Source organism: Lathamus discolor, chromosome 10 (assembly GCF_037157495.1).
Source record: "Lathamus discolor isolate bLatDis1 chromosome 10, bLatDis1.hap1, whole genome shotgun sequence".
Taxonomy (NCBI): domain Eukaryota; kingdom Metazoa; phylum Chordata; class Aves; order Psittaciformes; family Psittacidae; genus Lathamus; species Lathamus discolor.
Genome location: NC_088893.1, coordinates 8,737,742 through 8,757,889, shown reverse-complemented (window position 1 = coordinate 8,757,889; position 20,148 = coordinate 8,737,742). Strand labels below are relative to the sequence as shown.

The window sequence follows — 20,148 nt, the reverse complement described above, 5'->3', positions numbered from 1 at the left end:
TTTCTATGAAAGTCGTTAGAGTACTTTGGTTTATGAGCAACATGAAAATGTTTAAAAGCTAGGAGAAAACAAATGACATTGAAGAAGTTAAATTTTGTATCCCATCTTTGTTTAAAAGAAATAGAAATTTGAATTTTACAACAGATGCAGAGTTACTAGATAGTAACTATTTCCTTGGGGTGTAGTATTTCAGTGTATAAAATAGTGGTAAATTCCTGATTAGGAAGCTGTATCAGCCATTAAAAATGTACTAGCAACTCTTGGTATTTAACAGCATATCTCAATATGACCACAAAGACTGCTTACCTATTTTAAAGGAGCTTTTCATGTGGAAAAGCTAAAGTTGGTTCTCCACATCTCTTCAAATGGTAGGAAGTGAATATGTATTTTTTTCCTATCACATGCTTTGTAGAGACACAAGTGTAATCAATAATAATGTTAATAATGTCAACTTATATCTTAGAATAAATGTAATTACAATTAATGTCAGTTATTAACAATCCTGATTATAGGTTAGGTTAAACACTAACCAAACAAGCAATACAGTAAGAAGAACAGATACAGAGAAAAAGGGTTTTTTTATATCTATATTTAATGTATACATATACATATATACAAACATTTCTGCAGAAAATAAGTTACATATATATCTCTAATACAAATTTAAAGGAAATTAGCTATTGATTTCTTTCAGTATTTTTTCCTCTTTTGCAATAGGAAGAGCAGGAGGTAAAATTGCTGTAAAATGGGAATTTGCATGTGCAAAACAGGACACTGCGGGGGAGAAGACAGCAGTTACCTTGAGCTATTGCACTCTGGTAATACATTATTCAACACTGACCTAACTTTCTATGTATCCCAGTAGAAAAGATACTCTGGTTTTAGCCCACAAACCCCTCAAAGGGACAGAGTGTATCTTAATTTCATCTTCAGTGCTTTCTGCATGCTCAGAAGTGCAAGAATTAGAAGAACTAATAACGCAATTACAGAATTATGTCTTAGTACTGTAGAAACTTCAATTACATATTAGTCTTATTATTATTGATCTGTTGGTTTGTCCCCCCTCCATTATTTTTCATAATTCCTAAACCAAATAATCCAGTAGTTTTAAGATACAGAAACTATGCAATAGCACTCTAGATCAGCCTTGAGATCATCTATTATTGTGTTCAAAGGACAGCCTTCACCAGAAGCTAAAGCAAGAGTTGGATAAGCCCCAAATATGTGAAGATGAAAGTCCTCAACACTCTTGATATAGTGTACTGTCCAATATTTTGATACTTTGATGCATCCTGTCATGTTACTAGCAAGGCCTTTCACTTAGTACATATGCAAACAAAATTCAGAGGTGACTTTGTCATTCCTTAGTTCATTACCGTCTTGTTTCTCTACCAGTTCATGACAAGAAGAGCATTCCTCACCTGCCTTTTTTATAGAAGTCATTCTTGAAGGATTCTCCTCCAATCAGTAAGCAAGCCATAAATGCTGTCCATCCCCTGGCTTTATGGAGAAACCTGTGAAGGAAAAATCCTTATCCACCAGCAGACTTGGGGAGTTAACTATTGTGTTCTGCATCATTGCTTCAACAAAATCATCACTCAGACACAGTTGGAGTGTGATTGCGTGCAAAGAATAGAGATCCACAGTTCATTTCCAGACAGCAGTTTGATGCAGTGATACCAAGTGTCAGCAAAGTATATCAGAAGTAGTGACAAAGGAATACTACTCAACCATGCTTTCCGAAATGCAAGTCTTAAATGAGAAAGTTTCACCAAGAGAAACAAAAGCATCCACATAACTGTAAAATAGGAAACAGATTTCTACACATCTTGAAGAGCCCTTAAAAAAACAAAAAAAAACAAAAAAAAACCAAAACCACCAAAACCAAACAACCCTCCCCCCCCAAAAAAAACACCCACAAAAAAACCTCAAACCACAAATAACCCATAAACTATTATCAATCCTGTCCAGAACTGAAATATATGTAGTCTTTCAAACACAGATTAGGTGAAACCCTCTCCCCCCCCCACCCAAAGTCTTGTATTTGATATACTTATATAACAGACAGCACAATAAATTACAGAACTTCATAAACAATGTAACATGCATTTTTGCCAAATCACTTTGCAACACATTTAGGTTGTTATCACAGAGGTCAATAGTTGACATTATCAATTATGAATAGGCTATTTTTTGTCCATAAATAAGAGTAACTTTTAATAATTTTAAGGTACTAAATTCTTTACGAGCCTTAAGGAGCAAATAAGCATTCTTTAGGTCATATACAGTTACTATATTCAAGCACTGCTGCAAAAGCTTTTCTCCCCACCTAACACCTGCTTTATTTATAACAATGTTTTAGTAGAGTAGATAGATTAAAATATTTTGTAATTTAAAGCTAAATAAAACTAACAAACTGTTTACTGGAATACTGAAATACTGGAATACTGAATACCGGAATACATTAAAAAGCTTCATTACTATATCTGAATGCCAGTTTTGCTTTGGTTGAAGTTACGAAATATCAGGTGTTAGAAGTTGACTTTTCTTAAGTCTGCAACTCCAGTGTGCTCAGCTAAACTACGTGGAGATATGGTGTTCCCAACAGAGATGATGGAAATAGTTACAAGATTTAAAAGTGGGTTCTCAGCAAAGAAGTCACAGATTCTATCTGTATACGAAACAAATCATAGTAAAACCCAAATACCAAAGCTCAAACTGTGCCCCTTATTGACTGCTCTCATTCTCATACCAGAAATATCTTGGTACAAAAAAAATATATGGGTTTGGTCAATAAATGTAAGCAATGTGCATTCTCAAGTTTTAGTAAGATACATCCCTTATGGGCTAAAACTCGGTATACTTCCCCCACAATTTAGATAATTAGAAGTTTCTGTTTCCTTTCTGACCCAGTCTTTACATAAAACCTAACAGTAAGTGCTTGGTATGAGATGTCTTCTTGCCACTCAGATCTATCCAAAGTAAAAATAATTTTTCTTTTGAAGTTTCATCAGTTTTAAATTTTACCCAAGTACACTTTACTCTGAAGCATTCTTCAGCCTTCTCACTTGTTTTCCTGCAGGTTTTTGTGAACTAAATTAATCTACTTGGACAGGTAAAATTTTTAGGACTGAGCAGTAAACGACTATCTGAATAACTGAAGTTTATATGGTGCTACCAAATTACACCAGATCAGTTACACAGCCCTGAAGAAGTAGCTGAATAAGTATTAACAAAGAGCAGGTTTAGTGCTATGAATACATACATGAGAAATCCAAACTGCAGCCTCTGAATTACCTACTGATCTATTGAATTAATTCCTGCACTACATGCTGCCAAGAGCAGAATTTCTCTTTTGTTAAGTAATGTAATTCATAACAGAAAATAGGAAACATTATTACAACAGTAAAAAAAATACTTTGCATTAAATCTCCCAATGTGAGAGCCAGGGCTCAAAACATGGACTGAGGGCAAGAAATTACCTTATCTTTATATCTGTAAAATGCAGACGTGGCAGGAAAAATCAATAAATTTAATGTTACCTTTGCATTTGTCTGAATTTTACTTCATTCAGTTACAGTTCTAGGTAGGTTTTGTTGTAAAGAGTAAACTGCTGAATCACTCACAGGCAGAGTAAGACCTTAATAACACTGAATATTGTCTCTGTAAAACAGAAACATTTCAAAGCACAGCAACCACAGTATTCCTGTTTTCAAATTATTACTTCCCAATTTAAGAAATAACAAGCACATCACCTTTGTAGTTTTGGATCTGCAATCATTCGGAAATTTATACTTCAAGTATAATTTGTCTACAGATTATACTATATCTATCTCTCCCCCAGAATGTTCTTCTCTGATAATTTGAACAGAGCAATGGCTGACAGAAGTCAGTGTATGTGTCTGACAGCCAGAATCAAACTTCATGCTTACAAATTAAAGTTTTTTCAGGTAGTTTTCTAAATCAACATGACAAAGCAGTAAGTTTTGTCCTTGCTACTTTAAGGGCTTTATTCTGATGTCACTTCCAACACCATAAAAGTGGAGTAATTCTACTGAAGCAGAATGAATAAAACCAAAGTGAAAAGAAATAACTGAGACTAACTAGTGCCATATTTAAGAAGCCATTTCAAATGCCAGGGTTTAAGCCTATGTGACAGCTTAGTTATAACAGTACTGTATTATAGTATTATATTATTATATTATGGACAACCTATTACAAAAATTACATAAATCCATTTACCATAGCTTAAAATGACTTAAAAAGACCAGCTGAAAAAAACTAGTGTCTACAACTTTCAGTAATTACATGAATTAAGGCAAATGTATCCTTAAATGCTATGTTTAGGAATGCCTATTGTAGCATTTTTTTTCTTTTTAAAGAATGAAAACATAAAACAAACCATCCTTTATGTGCTCTATGAAGGCAACATGAGGAGATGATAACAGTGAATAAAAAGGACAAAACCCTTAGGGGTGCAGGAATTTAGAAGCCAGAAAGACCACAGATGTCTTTATAGAAAGCTCCATATACAGTGTACCTATTTGTACTTCTATTCTGCAGGCATACAAAAATTCTGCAGCAGCAAATCACTCATTATGTTTGAGATCTGTTCATTAACAGCTCTTTACAGGGCAGTCACAGGAGTATTATTGTGCACTTGAAATAAATTAAAACCACTGGGTAAATGTGCTCTATTCAGGACCAATAAGCAGCAAACAATGCCAAGTGAGTTTAAAACTCAAATTCCAGCAGTACTAGAAGTTAAAAAGCACATGACTCCAACATCCCACCTTTATTTTAAGACTGGAAAGTAATTTATTCATTCACAAGGTATTGTTTCATTGGGGCCTGACTGAGGAGTCATGACTTTCATAAGTAAGCACCTTAATGTTCTCAAATCACCAGGAAAATACTCATCTCAGTGATGTGCAAACAAATACCTTTTGTCTCCACAAGTTCCATTTAAAGGTGCAGCAATCTCAAAACATCTTCCAGTACACCCTCGCAAGAAAAAATAACCCCTGGAGACACTAAATTGAAAAAAGTAATTGAAAACAGTTCTGATTTTAATGCTAAAAGGACAAAGCAAAACTGGATTTTGTTACTTACATATTTCTGCAAGGGACAGTGTGACCATTAAAATTATTCAAGCAAATGTCATTTGTAATGGTCTCTGAGAAGGTATGCTGATGATAACAGACAAAGTAAGGCCCACATTTACCATCTGAGTAATATTCCCTATTGACCACACTACTCACATTCCCTTAAAGGCTGTAGAGATAGCAAAGGTGTTGGCATGATTACAGAGAAAATATGGATCAAAGAGCTGTTCTTTTTTTGGTGTGAAGGACAGTGGGACTTCCAGTTCCTTTGCACTATTTGAGTGCAATCTGAACGCTTCCTGCAAAATGTACTTGAACTGCCATTTCATGATTTGTGAAAGCCAAATCATCACATGAAAATTAGGATATAAGAAAGGGGTAAGCAGACACCGTTCAAATCAGCACAACTCTGCCTGACATGGTTTTTTGGGGTGGGGGAAGGCAGAAAGGAGGGGATTAATATCTAGAGACAGCGAACAATTTACTCAGAAATTGTCAGAAAATTGTCAGTTTTCCTCTGTCAGTTCTCATATTATTCTGCACACATTTTTAGAGAATTAAATAAAAACTCAATAGGTTAGGTCAACATATGGCCACCAACAGTGACACCACTGATGTGTTATGCCCACTTACACTATTATTAGTACAAATGCTTTCTTTAGACAGAACATAGGTTCTAAGTAGGGTTTTTATTGCTGTGCAGTGCAGTGTGTCCCATGCCAAGGCTCAGTTTACATCTGCATGACAGGACTGCATAAAGGCTGGATGGATTCTCCAGCAGGGATTAAAAAATGTGATTCTTGCGCTAGAACGCTTAAATGTAGAACTAGACATAAAAATTATCCTACCTTACCTCCCTAGGAGATTTTGGTCATCATAGATTAAACCAGTACATTCATACAAGTTATTTTGTGATTTTATTAAAATCAAAACATTAGTCTTACAAATCAACTTTTTTCTTCATTGTAATCCTTCTAGGTAAAATGTGTTAGATTTGGGTCTAAACTGTATCCCCATCCCCACCACAGCATCCCTAAAACAGGTGTATGATTTGCCACTGAAAACTAAACCAAACCAAATCACTCTTCCATAGACAAAAAGTTTTGTTTGTTGAAAAGACCAATTGAAAAACCTAATGACCTAATTTCAGAAAATGGTTAAAACATGTCTTAAACAGTCAAAGGTCTTCTGTTCTAGACACTCCCTGAAATGCTCTATCACTGATGATGAGCTGAAGCTAACTGGGATGAGAGGGTCATGCAACTGACTCTCCCACAACAGTGAAAGTAAGCACCCTCTACTATTTCAGTCAAATTATCTTGATGAGTCTATATCTAAAGCTCATTTCTGCCTTAGAAGGTAGGTGTTCAGGGACATCCCAGTCCTGTGAAACTGGCTGGTTCACACACTGCCAGATCCCTGGCAGTGTTCAAGGCCAAGTTGGACGGAGCTTGGAGAAACCTGTCTAGTGGAAGGTGGCCCTTCCTGTGGGTAGGGGGTTGGAACTAGATGAGCTATAAGGACCCTTCGAACCCAAGCCATTCTATGGATTTTGTGATTCTTCAGTTGCTGAATATCACAGCAGTTAGTTGTTTTTCTGGTTCATTCAAAGAAAAGTTATATGAAGAACAGCAAACTCTGCTAGTAACACGTTGGTTGATATGCGATACATATGGTTGTGGCTTTTCTGAAAGACTGTATCCATCACCTGCTGCCATCCACTTAAGCCATGGCCCGCAGTCTCAGCATTTCCTTCTCATTTCTATAAAATGCAGTTCCCACTATCACATTCTCACTATTTCAAACAGCACTAACAGAATTTTCTTCCAAAGTATCAAGCCTATGTTCCTTCATAACGCCACCCCCACAAAAAAAAGTAACAAAAATATTACTCTATATAATTATTTCTACATGGCTGAGTAATATAAATCACTACTTTATGACATTTTTGTCGGCTGCTGAATACATTATTCAAGAATATGTATTACTGCTGAACCAGTTCTAGAAAGAGTGAAATAAGGTGCACTAAGTAGTTTTATCATGCCTTTTGTTTTTATAAACTAAAATAATTTAGGAGTGTGTTACTTCTTGAATGCAACATGCTCTATTCACTTTATGGATAGTGTACTCTTGTTACAAAGCACTTTCATAAATGCATTCCAGTGAGGAGGCTGGAACAGATCTCCTGACAGCTGTTCTAAAAGCAGAAAGAAAGCAGTCCAGAGTATGGTACCATCCATGTAGCTAAGGGCACCAATAAACCTATGCCTAAATTCCACAGCCCTTTCTGGATACACAGTTCAGGCAAACCTTTATTTTACTGGAAGTGCTATGGACACATTTCTGCAGAGACATGATGGCACGTAATAACTGGACAAGCTAATTTAGCAATAATTACTTTGAGATCTTCAACAGGCTTTTTATCACTTTACTACTAATTTAATACCAATTTGTACCCACGGATGACAACATAGTTTTAATAGGACATATTGTCATATAAACAGTGTTTTATGTCCACCTTAGAATGCACAACTGTGGAAGAGAATTTGCCTCTTTGGTATTATTTAAATATAGTACTATTTTCCTTGGGCAGAGTGAGAGGAGTCCATAACTTTCATAGCATATACAGTTGGGGGACAGGGAAGAGGAAGAGGAAAGAGAGAGAATACTTTATTTAAATTCCATCACTATCTTAACTAATAAAACGTGTATTATCTGCTACTAGAAACTGTATCATGTGGTACCTATGATACTTCCAATGAACTTTTCTTCATCTGCATCATACATCCTGTCTTCATTCTGTTTCAGTCCTTACTTTTACTCATCTTACAGAAGATTGGCAACTTAAAAGAGGATAATAGGCAAAGACATTTTAAGTCTTCATAAAATAGGAAAAGGCCACTAATAAATCCCAAGATTCTAAGAAGTGCCAATACAGTGCATAACTATTCACAGAAATCTATGAAAGTCACTTAGTGATCAGATCCAAACACAGACATTTATAGCAAATCAATCTTAATTTACTATTGCATAACCTTGTACATGCCTCAGATCATGTGGATGTTGTCACTTTGTTTTACAATACAGTAAAAATGGCTCAAAGAATACTTTTCCACAAGTTTCTTCAAGAATTTATTTCTGCCTTTTAACTTTTAAATGATTTGATTAAAATGCTTATGATGTCCCTGTAATTTATAGGACTTTTATTTACCTTCTAGACACACTTGTGTTTATCTGTTGTTTCAGTGTATGCAATTAGGAACCCATAATGCATGGTTTATTGACTAAAATGCCAGTTGTGGAACCCAGTGTTTCAGGTCAATAAGAGAGCTGGTGCTCTTCAGTAGTAGAATGATGTTAGAGTGGTTTTCCTTACTGTATGTGCCAGGCAAATCCACAAATTAATTAGCGTCATGACTAAGTAATTATTACACAGAAATATGATATTTAAGAGATGTTTCCAGTCAGAACAATTGCACAGGCAAATGTGCTGACAAGCCTCTAAAACACGTCATCATGCTACAGCTGGATTAGCAACTGTAATTAAACTCTTCAACACTGTTTAGGTGAATATTGCACATATAAAGTGTGTACTAATCTGCAGTGAACAGGTTGAAGAGAAGAGAGGTGGGAGAAAAAAGGGTACTTTTTAGCAAAGAGCGAAAATTTGAACATACAGTATTTTACTGTAAAAAATAACTTATTGGTTACAAGATCATCAGAAACATATTTGTAAGTTTTAAACATACCAAGGCTATCTAGTTCTAATACTGTGATTTTATGTTATGTAATGTAGGATATAAAAGTGCATTCAAGTATGTCATGAAGCAGTGACGAGTCAAAAGTTCACCACTAAGGTATCCTCTGATTTTCAGTCTTGTTGAGCTCCCAGTCAGCCAAATAAGATCAAGTTAAACTGGATCCAAATAACACCCACTGACTTTACTTGTTCTCTATGATCAGTATTTTCTCATGAGAAATATTTAGAGAAATAACAAAATGGATTTGTCATTTTCTATTGCTATGAGCAAAGTGGCTTTTTTTCAGAAAAAGACTTGGGTAATTTACTTGCCTCAAACATCACGTTACAAGTGACAAGGTCCAAGAAAATATTTCTTTAAACATATCTTTTATACTTTGTTTTGATCAACATTTTGCACATTTCTTGACCAGACTGCTTTATACTTCAGGTGTAATTTGCATTCTAGAGAAAGCACTTTTATACCCACAGTTTACCACTCATTTTTCCTGCTTCTGTTTAGGTACATTGAAAATGTCTCCATAATGCTAACGAAACAGCAGAAAATATTCTGCAGCCATCCTCATCTACTTCTAAATCTTTAAGCAAAAGTTAAACGTAGGACATTCTACACAGGATTTGGAGAAGGCTGAGGTTCTGAATGACTTCTTTGCCTCAGTCTTCACTAGCAAAGGCTCCGACTGACCTCCCAGGTCTTAGAAGGTAGACACAGGGACTGTGAGAATGAAGACCCTGGGCCCACTGTAGGAGAGGATCTGGTTCGAGACCATCTTAAAAATCTGAACGTGCACAAGTCCATGGGACCTGATGAAATCCATCCGCGGTTCCTGAAGGAGTTGGCAAATGAAGTTGCTAAGCCACTGGCCATCGTATTTGAAAAATCATGGCAGTCAGGTGAAGTTCCTGACAACTGGAAAAGGGAAATACAACCCCCATTTTCAAGAAGAGGAAAATGGAAGACCCGGAGAATTACAGACCAGTCAGTCTCACCTCTGTGCCTGGCAAAATCTTGGAGCACATTCTCCTGGAAGGCATGCTAAGGCACATGAAAAACAAGGTGCTTGGTGACAGCCAGCATGGCTTCACTAAGGGGAAATCCTGCCTGACCAATTTGGCGGCCTTCTACGATGGGGCTACAGAACTGATGGACAAGGGTAGAGCAGCTGATGTCATCTACCTGGACTTGTGCAAAGTGTTTGACACTGTCCCACACAACATCCTTCTCTCTAAATTGGAGAGATATCAATTTGATGGATGGACCACTCGGTGGATAAAGAACTGGCTGGACAGCCGCACACAAAGAGTTGTGGTCAATGGCTCGATGTCCGGCTGGAGACCAGTAACGAGTGGTGTTCCCCAGGGATCGGTGTTGGGACCGGTCTTGTTTAACATCTTCATCGCTGACATGGACAGTGGGATTGAGTGCGCCCTCAGCAAGTTTGCCGATGACACCAAGCTGTGTGATCCGGTTGATATGCTGGAGGGAAGGGATGCCATCCAGAGGGACCTTGACACGCTTGTGAGGTGGGCTGATGCCAACCTTACCAAGTTCAACCACGACAAGTGCAAGGTCCTACACCTGGGTCAGAGCAATCCCAGACACAGCTACAGACTGGGCAAAGAAGAGATTCAGAGCGGCCCTGCAGAGAAGGACTTGGGGGTGCTGGTCGATGAGAAAATGAACATGAGCCAGCTTCAGTGTGCGCTCACAGCCCAGAAAGCCAACCGTATCCTGGGCTGCATCAAAAGGAGCGTGACCAACAGGTCGAAGGAGGTGATCCTGCCCCTCTACTCTGCTCTTCTGAGACCTCACCTGGAGTATTGTGTGCAGTTCTGGTGTCCTCAACATAAAAAGGACATGGAACTGCTGGAACAAGTCCAGAGGAGGGCCACGAGGATGATCAGAGACTGGAGCACCTCCCATATGAAGATAGGCTGAGAAAGTTGGGGCTGTTCAGCCTGGAGAAGAGAAGGCTGCGTGGAGACCTCATAGCAGCCTTCCAGTACCTGAAGGGGGCCTACAGGAATGCTGGGGAGGGTCTCTTCGTCAGGGACTGTAGTGACAGGACAAGGGGTAACGGGTTCAAACTTAAACAGGGGAAGTTTAGATTGGATATAAGGAGGAAATTCTTTCCTGTTAGGGTGGTGAGACACTGGAATGGGTTGCCCAGGGATGTTGTGAGTGCTCCATCCCTGGCAGTGTTCAAGGCCAGGTTGGATGAAGCCTTGGGTGGGATGGTTTAGTGTGAGGTGTCCCTGACTATGGCAGGGGGGTTGGAACTAGATGATCTTGAGGTCCTTTCCAACCCTAACTATTCTATGATTCTGACATTTCATGCCCATTGTGGGCACATAACGACAGTGAAAATAGAGCATTAGTGTGTTAATTCCTTAAGTCTTATGGAGGAAGAGAGAGGGGCAGGAAATGGGAGAGTGATGGCATCATCATACACACAAACTGAAAGAAACAAACAAAACCACCAAAACAAAGAAAGTTCATAAAAATCTGATCTGGTAATCAATAGCATTGAAGAATAAGTTATTTCATCATCTCACAAACTGCTTCTGAAGGGTGACTTTCCCTATCATCGTAGGAATGGAGCAGGTAGCAAGCTCTGTGATAATCCTCAACATCCCTGTGGAGACCCCCATGGCAGTATTGTTCTGCCATTTGGAGTGAGACAAAGAAAAAGGGTGCAAAATCCAGTATTTCTAAGCAAATCAGCCTGTATTCAAAATTTCCAAGCCAAACAAGGACTATCTGGAAAAATAATTCTCATGCAATTCCCAAGATATCTAAACAATTCAGGTTATAAAACATTACACGGATTTTCTTGAAGAGAATAGCCTTCCTGCTTTAGGCTTGTTGGTCTTATATTTCCATCTCATTACTTCCTTGCAACAGCTGCAAAATTTGCAGTTGCCTACTAGAAGCTAAAAGCTGGTATAAAAGTCCTACTTTAATTAACAGAAAACAACGTTCACAGAGCTCAGGGGGCTTTACTCATTTTGCTAAATATAAAAGTTGTCAGAAGTGCTTGTTAACATGAGAGGATATTTATGGAAACTCGTATATAAACATAGGTTTCAGACAAATTTTCATTTTGTGCCCTTATGAAAACAACATTAGGTACTAGCAAAAGAGGTGCAAAGACTGAGTGGTGGTTAAACACCTATCTGCTAGCTCCATTCAGCAGTTCCAAGATTTAACTGCCACATTTTTCAAGGATTAGAAGCAGCAAATTTCACATATTCATCAATAACTTCTAATATAATGTAGGTCACATTCACTGTATCCTTACAATAGGTTGCTTTCTAAAGGCTCCAGCAATGTAAAGTTCATTCACCCATTTCCATAGAGCATGAGAACCCCATATGGATTTGGAGGAAGCTGGCTGTATAGTATATCACCTAGTTTCCAATGGCACAAGAGAAAAATGTGAAACTTTCAAACCTAAGTTCTGCATTCTATTGAATTACATTTAAGTAATTATAATCTCTCTCATAATTGGCTCTGTTTTCTGTTTCTTTCTCTTCCTGACATAGCTTTTGGTATGTAATTCTGAAAACTTACATTTGTTAAAACTATTTGAAGATGAGACTGTCAATGAGAATACAACATTCCATGCAAAATTATATGTGTATTAAATATAATAGTAATTTAAACATATTGTAATGACAGGTAGCACCAGACAGTGCAGTTAGAGGTAGTATTACTTGTTCATTTTCAGCTCTGAATGATCTATTTAACAAAATAAAATGTAATGATTTATTTTGCAGTCCAGATTCTACTGGTCACTTGTTTTGAAAGAAAATGGAAGGGTTCTCTGATTTTTTATCTCTACCTTTTTAATAGGTGGTCTTGGTATGGAGTTACAGCCCCCCTCCCCTGCCAGCCAATAAATTAATGTTTGTACTATACTTCTTGATTAAACAAAAGGAAAAAAAAAGCTATGCGTTTATTCTGTTGATGAACATCTGTTCAAGGCAATTTTATGCACATTCATGTCTCTTGTTTAATTTGCTGGGCAGGCTTAGCATCACTGAATTCTCTCCCCATGGGAATACTGTACCTATTGATATTCAGATAAGCTTGCATGGTTCACCCCTCACCCCATTCAGCATATCCAAATACTGAAAGCTTTCTTTAACCACTACCACACCTGTAGCTGCACTGAATGAGAATAAGCAATGCCCTCTGTAAAAATAGCATTAATTATGTCTATAAATCAGATATAGGAACGCAAATCAATGTCCATTTTGGAAACAAGGGACTTTGGAAACACTAAACTTGAAAGATTTAGGTCCAAAGTGCCTGATGCTTTTTCATAATATGTATCTTTAAAATTAGAGTAATCATTTAAGAACTTTTTTAATTTTTTTTCCTTCCCTGTTTCATATCAGTTATTATTTTTAGTAATAAGTTTTTTTCAGATGAATTTTCAAGGTAACTACTTAATTTTACACCATTCCTGTGAGGTTAATGCAAAATTGATGGATTTTCTTGTTTAGCTTTGGGGTTTTTGTTTGTTTATTTTATTTTGTCATTGGTTTTGGTTTTAACTGATGAGAAAACTAAGATGTCAGAGTCACCAGCTCCATATGGCTTTCAGCACCAGATGCACTGGAAAATTCTAACTCTCATTAATTTCATTTGAGATTGTAGGTACAACTCAGCTGATACAAGACATTCAAAATTACAGACTGCTTTTAAAGATCTCAATGCAACTTCCCAAGGTCAGATGAGTCAAGTCAGAACGAAAAAGAGAATTCATGTTTCCTCCTGTGTGGCATGTTTTGTGATTACCCATAGACCAGCTATAACCATACAAGGAACTCTGAGTGCTGTACAATTGCAAAATGATACATTTTGCAGAAGGATAAAGTCCACCTGCTCTTTTTTTAGCTGGAATTTTCCAACCTTCTTTTGTTTGCAGGAATTCAGGTTTTGCTGAATTCTATTTTAAAGAGACAAAGGAGAGCACTCACCTGCCCAATAGGAGGATTTCCTCAAGCATTCAAAATAGTGAAGAGTTAATGTACAGTTTTCAACCACAATCCAGGTACAGGTACAACAACAGGGACCAATTTTCAGTTAATGAAAGGAAACCAGTAAGATACAGGACATTATAGTACATGCACTAAACCAGGACTGAGGGTATTTACATTTGCTCCCTGATGCTGTCAAAAGTCTTACATACGACCTTGAAAATTTCACATTCTCTGTGGAATTTTCATCCACAGAAATGACTTCTGTCTTTTCTACATATATTGTTAACTTTTCAAATCATGGTCTGCCTTATTACACACTTAACACAGCAAAAATTGCCAATTAAGTACCAAACCCATCATTGTTCTCTGGGTTTCCACAATATATAAATGCACTAAGAATAATTTGAGTATTCCATATCACGCAAGTTGATGTCAGGAGACATTCTGTCTCATTAAAGAGAATGTCAGGAGCCTCTTCATCCCACTTATTCTGTAATTGGTGAACATTCATCCACCTCACTGTGGGTAGAAACACCTCTCACTTTCAGAAGATATGATATTTTTATGCACACACTTATATGCAGCTGTTAAGAATGCAGTCACATCATTTTTTATTCTAATAGTGGGAGTACATAATCAGTTCAAGTGCTGCACTAGTGAGGAGAATTCAAGACAAATTATAAGTCATAGATAATTACTATTAATAGAAAATATGCCTCAAGGAGAATGGAGTTATTAGATAAACATCATTGCAGTGCTTAGTAGCTCAGGAGTGGATAAAAGAAAGGAGAATGAGCTGCTTTGGGATTCCTCCACCATGTCGTAGTTGAAGGGAATTTTTCATTTTTTATTTTTTTTTTTAAGAATCTTCTGTGTTCCTAGTCACATAAATTCAGATTTCATTTTAGAAGAAGTATAAGAAACTACAGAACGGTGCCATTATGAAATAGTGCAATATTTGGTATTGTTACAGGAGATTTAAGAGCAACTTGGCCAAAGCAAAGGTTCACTCTTACTCTTCCACACCTCTCCTGCCTCAGCTGATCATGGTTGAACCTCCTCACAGCAACACTGTCGAAAACAGGAATTAATTATTGGAAGCAAGATTTTATGTATAAGACCTGGCTGCTTCAATTTGAATTTGCATAGAAGTAACATAATTTGCTTGCTGCATTAAGTTTCACACCTTGTACTGGAATAAATCTTTTCAAACCTGTCCTCCTACCTCTAAACCATATTTCGATTGGACAGTTGGCTGCTATTCTATCAGACAGTACATACTTTTCCTATAGATAGTATTAAAAAAACCCCACCCAAACAAAAAGCCTAGAGGAAATATCCTTTTCATCTTGAAGCAAAGTCACACCAAGCCGCCCCACTTTCAGCTCTGAAGTGGCTGGCTGCTGGGGCACACTACTGGATCACATCTCAGGTGGGAGCCAAGATGCCAGAATGGCAATGTATTTGACAGCCTGAAAAAATAAATCAATAGCCTGCTAACATACACCCTGAATTGTCTCAATGCTGATAAAGGACAGATTATTAACCTGACACATCAAAAGGTTTTAACATTAGTGTCTTTTCATTGTATTGTCCAAACTATTGAAAAAAAATCCTTGTTTAAAGTCTCTTTTACAGAGCAAAAGAGGAAAGAGAGCTCTGCAATATTTCTTTTTTGACATTGGACATATCTGGATTTATTATAAATCGTCCCCCCTTCTGTAGCTAAAAGGAAACAGACTTTTCCCCAGCTATTTTTAAAAGTGACCTGACCTGCAGTTGTTTTAGGCTAATCCTTTTGTGCTATTTGAAATCAACATGTTTGCTGCAGGTTTTCTTCAGTTTGGCCTCTGCATAATGAGAGGAAAACGGAAGGTGAAGCAGGAAGACGAGGATTGAGGAATACACATGTAGGCTTTCCTGGCTGATACAGAGGGACTACCACAGGAGGGTGTCTTTGGTAAGCAACGGCTATCCTCAATTGCTCCATTTTCTTGTTCAGTTGGAGTAAATAGAGCAAGATTATACATAATTTCTATTCTTAAAAAGAAGTTATTTTCTAATTAAGTTCTACCCTTAAAAACACACTTCCAGTACTTCTGGCAACCAGTGACCTCACACTCCATAATAACTTCTGATAAATTACCCTGATTTCATACTGCTCTGAAGTCAAGGACTGCAGAAGTGAAATGTCTGGCATTTTCTAGTCTGTTTGCTTATAGGCAAGGTAAGCATATAGAATATTTCCCATGGAAAATTTCCTCTGCTTACAAATATTTCACATTTCACAGAAGGCTGATACATTATCAATTTACAAGCTCCATTCAGTGCAATTTTTGTAAAAGCAGAAGGCTAGGTAATTGTAGAAACAAACATTGTACAGGGCATCTAAGAAAAGTAACAAGTGCTCATGCTTGGGAAAATGAAACCATTGCTGCTTACAACACTGTTGATGTGCAACTCACAGAGAGTGATGCAACGCATGCTGGAAAAAGCTATTTTCTGCATTACCCTCTTTTAAATATTGTTTCTTTCTGAAAAATACACGGGGAAGGATTCACAGACTCCATGAATCACACATCCAAATTGTCTCTTTTACCCCTGAAGTGTCTCATAAGCCTTTTGATCTTCCTTTCCACTCCACCTCCAAAGCTGGGCAGGGTGTGTAACTGAGTTAGTTGAAACAGTGGGGAGCTGATCTCTAAGGGATATTGGCCAGCACAAGGCTGTTGGAAGCTGAGGAGGAGCACTCAGGCAGCAGCAATGTGAGAGTTGGCACAAGCACTCCCTTCTCTGTGTTTTGTGAGTGAAAAACAGTCCCCCAGGGATTTACACTATGAATCACAATCCATGTAACTGCTTGTTTGAGTCTGTCACATTATATGTGACTCCCCAGACACAGTTCTGTGGCTTTTTTATCAACAGATTAACATAAGCTTGCAGACACGTAACTCCCCCGTTGTATTGAGCGACAGTGACAAGTTTGGCACAGTCTGATCCCCCTGTGTGTAAAGGCATGTCTCGGAAGGGACATCTGTGAACTCAAGTGGGAGGCAATGACGGACCTCTCCTGCCAGCTGGCCAAGGGGCAGCATGGATGTCAGTGGTGAAACATCTGCTCTTCCACCTGCAAGAGTCATGGTGGCAAGCTGCTTTCAGAGCAGTGGGGGAAAGATAAATGTATATTTTCTAATTATGTAATTGCACTCTCCTGCCTATTTTCCATTTGAGAAAGGGAGCAAATTGGCACAACTAGAAGTTTTGCTTCACTAATACACATGTGGATCAAACGAGAGTCTGCATTACAGATCAGAACCAATAGTCAAAATAATTCTGAGCTACTCACTGTAATGACAAGATCTAGGATGCCTAGTAATTTGATGCATAGAAACTTAATAGTGTTGTAAAAGAAGAACTGACATGAGGAAACATTTAAAGCAAAAGGTGAGACTCCATCATACATAAGATTCTTTCCTTTTATACGTTACAGCAGTCAGTAATTACATGAGGTGTCTTTGAGGCACTTCACTGAAAACAGAGTTCATCCATTTGGAAACCACTGATAGCTTTATTTATTTGTTTATTTATTGAAGGCATGCCATAGCAGCCATGTACGTCCCTGCTTGTTGCTTTCATTGACCACAAGCAAATCTGTACAGAAGTTTCATGGTGCTTTGGACAGTTTTACTCTTAAATCCTTGGCATTCTGCACTATGACACCTGCTAGGTCCACAGATAGGTACTCCAAGTAGAACACGTAGCAGCTGGTTTTGGTCCTTGAAGCATGAAAATTCTCCACCAAAATACAGGGCACTGAGAACCTCTTATTGCACTGTTGGACCCTTAAATACTTCTTTATACAAAATATGAAGTAGAGAAGCACAACAACAAAGACCGAGCAACTTCAGCAAGCCTTCTCAATCACAATGTGATGTCCAGACTCTGTCCAAACAGCAACCTAAAATTTGCAATTGGTCATTCCTATAATCATTTGAAACCAAATGCTATATTAGGAATAGCCACATAGTAATAAATTACTTCCGTCATCATTTTAGTATTTTAAAAACCAGGTTCTAAATAAGCAATAGTTTTCAAGTAAAAGAAAACCTTTTGAGACAGAAACTTGGGCAAATAAAATACAGAAGGAAAGCACGTAGCTCTTTCTGCCAGTGCCCTAGGTCAAAAGCCTGAACAACGTGCACATGTACAGAAAGTGGAAGTATCCATAACAAAAAAAAGTGAAGTGGAAATCATTAGATAAGGACTTAATATTTCTCAATTACTCCTCCCTTTGAATCAGGGGGTATCCACAGTCAAATCCATCTGTGGAGTTGAGCTTGACAGAAGCTCTCAGAACCAGATTTTCAAACCCTCCCTGTTGATGTTTGGATCTGCATTTCCAAGAGAGGAGAGCTGACAATAAAATGCTGTCATTAAGACCATAATACTAAACTTTTCTTTCAGGAAAAAAACAAGCAATGTAACATATAAAAATAGCTACAGATATTCTGGATTGTTTTGCTGTTGTTTTATGTTTATTTTGTTGGCTTTCTTAAAGATGGGAATATCTCTTCCAAAACCAATGTTTGAAAAGTGTTCTCACAAGGCTGACTAAAATTAGAATGAATAGAACTAGAATAAACACAATTCCATATTAGTTTTCATCTGTTATTATTTTCAGCTCTCCATTTAACTGTGAATGATCATGAACAAAATTTGTTTCTCTTACTAATGATACAGTCCTCTTACTCTTTCATGTGGGATCACTCAGATTGAAACACACTAATGAGGCTTTCAGAGCTGAGCTCCTATTTCCCACTTTCTTTGAGCATTGCTCCAGAAAGCAGATTTGCTATTCATGGAAGAAGAGAAAAGGAAGAAGCTTTAGAAATGAACCCAGGACAGTTCCAAGGGATGATCCTTAGGGATGCACTGGTGCCTTGTAAAGTAAGGAGGCTGAGGTGGGATGATGAATCTGAACTACATGCACCCAACAGATTCCAGCAGTTCCTAATTAGTAGTTTTTCAAAGGTGTACAGCAATCCTTAATTTATACAGAATCAGGGAGGTGATGAACAGTACAAACCCATGCTACACCTAATTAATTCTGCTGTGAACTCAGCACTTCCAACAGGCTTAGAAGCAGACACACGCAATGAATAGCCAAGAAAGTCTACAGGAGTTCACTTGTGCACAGCAGTGACAAAGCACTCTCACTCCAAACAAAAACAAACCCCAAAACAGTCAGGTGTATACCTTGTTCCTTAACAGGTTTTTGGTCAAGACAAAACAGAAGTTAGAAATATGATGTCATGCTTTAAGTAGTGTCTGAAGACAGCAAGAGTTGATGTATTAATTAATAAGAACCTAAACAAGGCTAAGAAGCTTTTTCTACTCCTAGTCATACACTGCAAATGCATTTTTAAAGCTAGAGTGATTAGAAATCAAGAAGCCTACAGTAACAGAAAACTTGAGAATCAGAAAAACTTACTCAGAAAAAGCATTAGAAGAATGCAGTTCTAAAAATAGGACAAAACCAAAAACCTGCAAATATTAACAGGAAAGCAGGAAGGAAAAAAAAAAAAAAAAGAATACCAAACATCATTCCAAAGCTTGAGAAGGTGATTTCAAAGGAAACAGGGAGATAAATGGATGACAACATGCATATGAATGAGCCCAGAGCAATTCTCAATTACAGTTCATTATCATTAACCATTTGAAAAGTAAAAACCAGATAAACAACTCAGCCTACTCCAGCAGGAGTTGAAAATTGCCTGGCAAGAGATGCTTCCCTCTCAGGAATTCTAAGTAAAAGCAAAGAGCCTCTGAATGTAACACTTAGGATTCAATTCAGATAATGAAAAAGACTTGGGGAAAGGGGAATTGAGTTGCATTAGCCAGAAGGACAAAAAGTAAGTCGCAAAGACAACACACTACTCAATATTCCAAATGTGCTGTTAAATACATCCCCCTCATGCTGGCTTGCATTAATACTCCAGTCTGAGCACCAGGTTGCAGTGCAACTCCCCTGACCTCCCCACTTTCATTTAACCTTCTCTCACACCCAGCCATGCTCATTCTGAAATAATGCCGTGTCAGCAGGTTTTGGGCTCTGCTGATTGTTTTCTTGGTGCTCACTACTGTGAAACCTTCCCTGAAGACTGCTGACTAAATACAACCCTCATGCAACTGCATACATGCTGGGGGTCTATTCACAGCACACACATTATAGGTTCAATGTCAAGAATTTCTTACCTTGTAAGTAGAAAACAAGTCACCTGCCTTGCCTGA

At 37.7% G+C, this 20,148-nt stretch overlaps 1 long non-coding RNA gene across 4 annotated transcripts in view; it reads right to left on the bottom strand.

Annotated features, from left to right (window-relative positions):
- The window catches only part of LOC136019740 (uncharacterized), a 58,624-nt gene that overhangs the window by 10,133 nt on the left and 28,343 nt on the right, over window positions 1-20,148 (bottom strand). For 3 of the 4 annotated variants that reach the window (XR_010615027.1, XR_010615025.1, XR_010615028.1), the window contains exons 3-4: window positions 1,422-1,514; window positions 307-404 (exon numbers count right to left, since the gene is read on the bottom strand). This is a non-coding gene — a long non-coding RNA (uncharacterized LOC136019740). The remainder of the gene's footprint in view (window positions 1-306; window positions 405-1,421; window positions 1,515-20,148) is intronic. The other variant, XR_010615026.1, reaches the window with a different exon arrangement.